This window comes from Tupaia chinensis, unplaced genomic scaffold, assembly GCF_000334495.1.
Source record: "Tupaia chinensis unplaced genomic scaffold, TupChi_1.0 Scaffold144128_1, whole genome shotgun sequence".
Lineage (NCBI taxonomy): Eukaryota > Metazoa > Chordata > Mammalia > Scandentia > Tupaiidae > Tupaia > Tupaia belangeri.
The window spans coordinates 141977-148689 of record NW_006203983.1 but is presented as its reverse complement, the minus strand read 5'-3'; the positions used below and the strand labels follow the sequence as shown (position 1 = coordinate 148689).

General features: G+C 38.1%; 1 non-coding gene across 1 annotated transcript; it reads left to right on the top strand.

Moving 5' to 3' along the window:
* The first annotated feature begins 6241 nt into the window (after nt 1-6241).
* LOC114005621 (small nucleolar RNA SNORA84) lies at nt 6242-6375 on the top strand. The gene has a single exon (XR_003547451.1). It is a non-coding gene; the product is annotated as a small nucleolar RNA SNORA84 (small nucleolar RNA).
* The last annotated feature ends 338 nt before the right edge of the window (nt 6376-6713 follow it).

Genomic DNA, 6713 nt, shown 5'->3' with positions numbered 1-6713 from the left:
GAGGTGGTGTGAGAGGAGGGTGGGAAGGGACAGAGGGTCAGAAAGAGGGATGGAAATAATTCTAGCAACTAGAATTGGAAATTTATTTTTTTTTGTAATGTGCATGATTGAGTCACTATGCAGTGTGTACTGGATGGGAGATCGCATTTTGTGTGCTGTGATGATGCCTAGGGAAGGAATGTAAATTGAGTTACAAAAGTTTCAGGAAAACAAAATGTAACTATTCAATGACTGCAGTAGGATATGTAACCCCAGTTAGGTGCTAATTTATAGGATGCATAAAGTTAGACTTGTGCTCATGGAAATGTGTGTGTCACATGTGTTTGCTAGCAGGGTATTTGGATTGATGAGGGTCTTTGGTGATTCAATAAAATGTGGGGGGAAAATGGTATAGAAATAGATAACAGAGACAGTGTGGGAGGAGAACAGGAGGTGGCAGAGGGTAAGAGAGAGGGAACCAAGGATGGGGGGAAAAAAGCAAAACATACAGAAAACAAGAAATGGAAGATCACTTGCTAATAATAACATGTTTGTTGATATGCTTGATTGAGACAATATACAGTGTACTCTGGATGGAAAATCTCATTTTGTATGCTGTAATGATGTACAGTGAATGAATGCAAATAAATTGAGGAAAAAAAAAAGAAGGTCATTTTAGACACTAACTGAGATTATTTTTAGGAACTTTTCATTTTCTAGGTTTCTCTGAATCTATATCTGCTTAATCTCCCTCCCTTTTACTTTATCCTTTCTTAACTTAGATCCTTTTACAGAAGTATTTGGCTTTTGTTACCTATTTATATAACACCAAAACAAAAAAATTATTAAGTGATAAGGTGGAGTCCTGCAATAGAGTGTCTGCAAGCAGAAGAACCATCTGAAAGACTCAAAAGCAGTTAGGCAAGTTGTACAGTTCTAGTTCAAGGCCAAGGGGACCCTCAGGGAACTGCAGGCCTAAGCACCCTGGGGCAGCTGCTGCTAGGAGTCCACAGTCCAAAGGTTAAAGACCTTGGAGTTTTGATGGAAGGGTGCAGAAACCAAGAGCTGGCTATACAGTCAAAAGCCGAGCTGTGGGGCAGGAATGGAGGAGGTGGATGTGCAAGAGTGGAACACACAGCATGACCTGAAGGAAGGTTGAGAAATAGACAGGAGGAAACAGAATTTCCACTCCCTCTGCTTTCCTCTTCCATTTCCCCAACTGAATGGATGACTTCCACACATACTGAAGGCAAGTCTTCTTCTCTTAGCTAATGGACTCACATGCCAATCTTGTCTAGCAACACTCTCACAGACATACTCAGAAGGAATGTTTCACCAGTCATCCAGGCATCCTTCAGTTTGCTCAAATTGATATCCAAAATAGCCATGACAATCAGCAGTTATTTTTTCCTAAAGTCATAGATTTTGTTAGTGTCAGAATCAGACTACACACACTTTCCCACTGGCACTGAATTAATATATTAGTGGAAGATGTACAATACTGATATGTTAATATGAGAATCTACTACTGAAGTTCCTGCAACAAAACAAGAGTCACTGGGATAACAGGATAACTAACTATTGCTAAACTACTCTGATGGAGTTACAATCTGTGCTGCCAGTGTAGCCTACGGAGAAGTCACTCATATATTTAAATACACTAAGGTTTGTTTTGTCTTAGTTATGTTTTACTTTTAAAAGGAATTATGCTCTTATAATATTTTTTTAAAAGATATTTGCAACAGGATGCATGCACCCACTGTTCTACAGGCAGAAATAGTGAGAGGGACAGTGAGAAATTACCTCCTAGGGAGAATGTTCATGCTGCAATTCCTTTTCCTCCATTCTCTCTTAGGATTTTGGGCATGAACACACATGCAAATGATGTGATTTTCAAGCTTCCAGGTCTGGGACTCGAACCATGGTTGACCAAGTGGGAGTCCAGTGCCTTAACCACCATACCAGCTGCTTGACCCCAATTCCTTCATCTTTTTAAAAATGACAAAGCAATTATTAAGATGTAAATTAGGAAGTTTGTAAGAACATGAGATTGGCTCTTGCTGGTGAAACTGGAGTATGCTCTTAAACAGAGGTGGTATTTAAAAAAATACATGGTGGTTAAGGTATTTGACTTCCACATGGTCTACTGCAGTTTGAGTTCCAGATCTGGCGGCTTGCTTTCTCACTTTCCTTCTCTCTCTTTCTCTCTCTCTCTGTCTGTCTCTCCGTAGTGAGCACACTTGCCCTATGACAAACTTTTAAAGCTAATAATAATAACTAAAATTAAATTAAAAAATATATTTTTTTTACTCTTCTACACTTTTTATGCAGTCAGTTCAGACAGTTCAAATATATCTTTTATCAAATCGCAGACCATCCCTTCTACGTCTAGTCAGCTGATCTTTTTAAAATCATTCTTGTATGTTGAAAGTTAAGTTCTCTCTCTGAATCTATTAGGACTAGCATATTAGTTACCTTTATTCTGGTAGTAGGTCTTAGGAAACTGTAGAGTAATATAACAATAACATAGTCTACGCTGTCTAGCACCGGAAATAAGGACATAGTATTTTTTTACAATACTGACTGAAATCTTCAGTTTCACCACATGTTCTTATTTATTTTATGGTACATTATAAAGGGCATTATTATTAACTTCTGCCATAATCCTCTACAATTCTAAATTCATGCATATTTTCTCACCATAACCTCCTATCTGCATATATGTTCATGTTTTATAGAAATTATTTATTTAATTTTATCTATAATTATTATTACTTTTACACTTGCTTTAGGATACGTGCGCTCACCAGAAAGAGGCAGAGAGAGAGGAAGTGAGAAAGCAAGCCAGGTCCAGGACTCAAACCACGGTTGGCCACGTAGGAGTCTAGTCCTTTAACATACCACCTGCTGGCCCCTCTGCTTACATTTTTAAAGTCACTATTTTCACTATGTTCATTTGACAGACTCATCAAAATGTATATTGCCTCAAGTTATCCCCTTGTATGGAGTTCTGCCTCATCTTTACATTATTCTCTGGATTCCCTTTCTCAACATTTCACTTTATACCAGTGCTCTTAAATTTCTTAGTTTTCACGCTGTATGATCATTAATTTCAGCTACAAAACTGTGCCACGACCTGCACGGCTAAATGTTTTTTTTTCTGAGTGGGAGCAGCTGTGGATTTTAAATAGACATAGAAATAATCACACATAGACACACAACTAGAGAAAAGAGAGGATTGGGTGGTCCAGACTCTTCTGATGGAGGCAGACATGGAGCTGTTACCGGGTTTATTCTTTAAAAAGGGGAAATAAGGACAGAAAGGGAAGTGGGGTGCAAAGCCAGTTGTTTCCAAATGTTAATCGACTGAAGATTTGAAACCTCTGGCACCTAGCAGTCCTATACTCCCTTTTTAAAAATCTTCTCAGGCCTTTTCTGGCTAATGCATAGTTTTCTTTAACCAATACTGTCTTGCAATTTCACAGAGGCAGACACACACCTTTTGTTAAAGGCTTTTGCTAGCCTTGCAGTGACAGTCCAAAGAACCATGATGCTGTATGTGTTTAAAGGTCACCATCCTGTTGCTCAGATCTGGCTGGTCCCTATAAAGCTGAATGAACCAAAGACATTCTTCTGAAGCTCTGAGCCCAGCTAGGAAGAACCCCATGATAAACGCCATTCCTTGCAGCTTTTAACAGAGTGACTAGGAGCAAAAGTTTCACGTTTCCATTGGCTCTACTGTTTCCTGGCCCTGCAGTCTCCCATAAGATACTTTTCTAAGCTTCATTTTTGTCTATGTTACTTGGGCTAACGGTAGTACCATCTTCATAGGACTAGTGCAATGGTTAAATGGCACGCTGCACTTAAGCTTTTAACACTGCCTGGAATATAATGAAGCTCAATAACTAACTTATAGCTATTATTATTATTATTATTGTTATAAGTATTTTTTGAGGGACAGGATATAAATAACCAGTTCCTAAGTTCTCTCGTAAGTTTTACAGGTAATGACTGATTTTTTGTTTGTTTGTTTGTTTGTTTGCTGAGCTGCTCCTATCAATAAATGAAATTTTGAGGAGTTGATAAACAAAGCAATATTACCACCATGGAATGTGCTTATGTGCAAGAAGGCTGAATTCTTAAACTAAAATTTGTGTTTATGCCTGCACAAAATAAGATAAATTACAGGGGGGGGGAGTAAAAATGATAACAAACAAACAAAAAAAGACTACAGCTACTTGAGTTATTAAGAAATATACCAAATAAGTTCTGGCAGATGGTGAAGTGACCGACACTGGACTCCCACATGACCAGTTGCTGTTGAGGTCCCAGACGTGGCAGCTTGCTTTCTCATTTTCCTCTCTTTCTTACTCTGTCTCTTCCTGGTCAAATAAAAAAGATAATTTTTAATGTTATAATGATTAATAAAATTAAATAAATAATTATTTTTAAAAGAAATAAGCAAAAGATGTAATCTGTGTCATCAAAAATATGAGTTATGAGGCAGAGAGTAAAAGTCTACAGTATTTGTAGATAAGTGAAATCTAGTAGTTAAAATGTCTACTGTATAAACAACATTGCTCATACAAACTTTATAGTAACTACAAATCAGAAAACTACAGCAGACACACATTTAGAAAGAGAACAGAATAAAAGTTTAATACTGCCAAATCACATGATAAGAGAGGAAGAAAGGAACAAAGTACATACAAAATAACTATCAAACACTTAACAAAGTTATAGCGGTAAGACCTACTTATCAATAATATTCTTCAAAGAAAATGGATTAAACTAGTCAAACAAAATGCATAAAGTGGATGAATTAATAAGAGAGAAAGAGAGAGAGATTCAGATTCAACTACATGCTGTCTACAATAGACTCGCATTAGATTAAGGACACACATAGGATGAAAGTAAAGAGTTGGAGAAGATATTCCATGCAAATAGTAACCGAAAGAGAGGAAGAGTGATTGTGCTTGCATCAGAAAAACAAACTGAAAGACCCCGGACTCAAAAGCCGGTAGACCCTTCAGTCCGAGGAGAGTCACGGTGACCCCAATCAACCACAAGAGTCAGATCTTGCTGCAAAGTACAAGAGGATTTTATTGCTAGTGCGCTAGGACTCCACTCCTGGTCACAATTGACCCCGTGAGAAGTGGAGTCCTGAACAAAAGAAACACATAGATTATATAGGCACAAATTGCAAGGGTGAGGGGAGTGGGGAATGAGGAAAGAAGATATGGGTCTTTTAAGTATGGTTATCTTTTTCTGCTGGCTCTGGCAAGGAGGGTTATTTACACAAGTGGGCTACAAAGGTATTTTGCAGATGTTGCAACCGGGTCAGGTTAGATACTCAGGGTGGTCTGGTACTGATTTCCCCGGGGAGTTGGGGGTGATGGGGTGGTGGGGGGGTTAGACATTTTTGCAAGGATCTGGCTTTCTGCATGGAGCTGAGCTGGTATGCGGGAGGCTGAGCAAGCCTCAGTGGCTTGCATAGCTCAGGGCTGTTTTTCAAGGCGGTGGCGCAAGCTTTTGTACAGAAGCAAGAAAAGCAAGTAGTTAAGTTTAATTTTTACAGAGTATTGTTTGAGCTGATTTTGACTCCTTCAAAACAAATCAAGAACAGTCACAGGAGATGAGAATGGTCACTAAATAATGATAAAAGAGGCAATCCATCAACAGAATATAACAACTGTAAGTATGCATGCATTCATTAAAGCACCTTATTACATAAGTCAAATGTTAATGAACACGAAGGAAGAAATACAGATCAGAACAATAATAGTAGAGATTATCAATACCCCACTTTCAGATAGATTAGACAGACAGAAAATTATTAAGGAAACCAGACTTGAAAAACACTAGACCAAGTGGACCTATTAGACATATACAGAATATCCCTTTCAATGGCATCAGAATAAACATTCTCTAGCACACATGGAACATTCTCCAGGACACACTATTTGTGAGATCGCAAAGTAAGTCTCTACAAATTTAAGAAAGCTGAAATATCACCTAGTACTAATATCATTTTTTACCATAACAATATAAAATTAGACATCATTAATTGAAAGAATCTGGGAAAATTCACAGAAATGTGGAAATTAAACATGTTCCTGAGTAACTAGTGGATCAAAGAAATCGAAAGTGAAATTTTTTGAATCTTGAGACAACAATGGAAACAACATACCATGGAATTTCACAAAAGCAGTCATAAGAGGAAAGTTTATAGTAATAACTGCTTATATTAAAAAAACATTCTGCCCTGTCATTGCTGGGGGCTGTTGTGCAGGTCCAGCTCTCCAATGGTTACAGTGGGCAAGATCAATCCTGAGATTTATGCATGGGGGGCTGTTTCTTCTCAGCAGCTGCCATAGCCTGGTCACTGGTACATGGTTAAAAAAACAATTAAAGGAGTCAGCTGGTGGCATGGTGGTTAAGGCAGGTTGTTCCCACATGGCTAACTTTATGGTTCCAGTCCCAGATTGATGACTTGAAAAAACATACCAGGTGGATGTGTACGCGTGCCCAAAATCCCAGAAGGAGAAATGGAGAAGGGATTGTGGAAAGACCATCCTTTATGGGGGGAGGGTTCCCACTTTCTTTCTCTCTCTGGTGAGCACACATTCCCACTAGCAAAATTTAAAAAAGAAACACAGAATAAAGATCTCAAATAAATAGCTTAACATTACATTTTAAAGAACTAGACAAAGAAGAAAAAATTAAATGCAGAC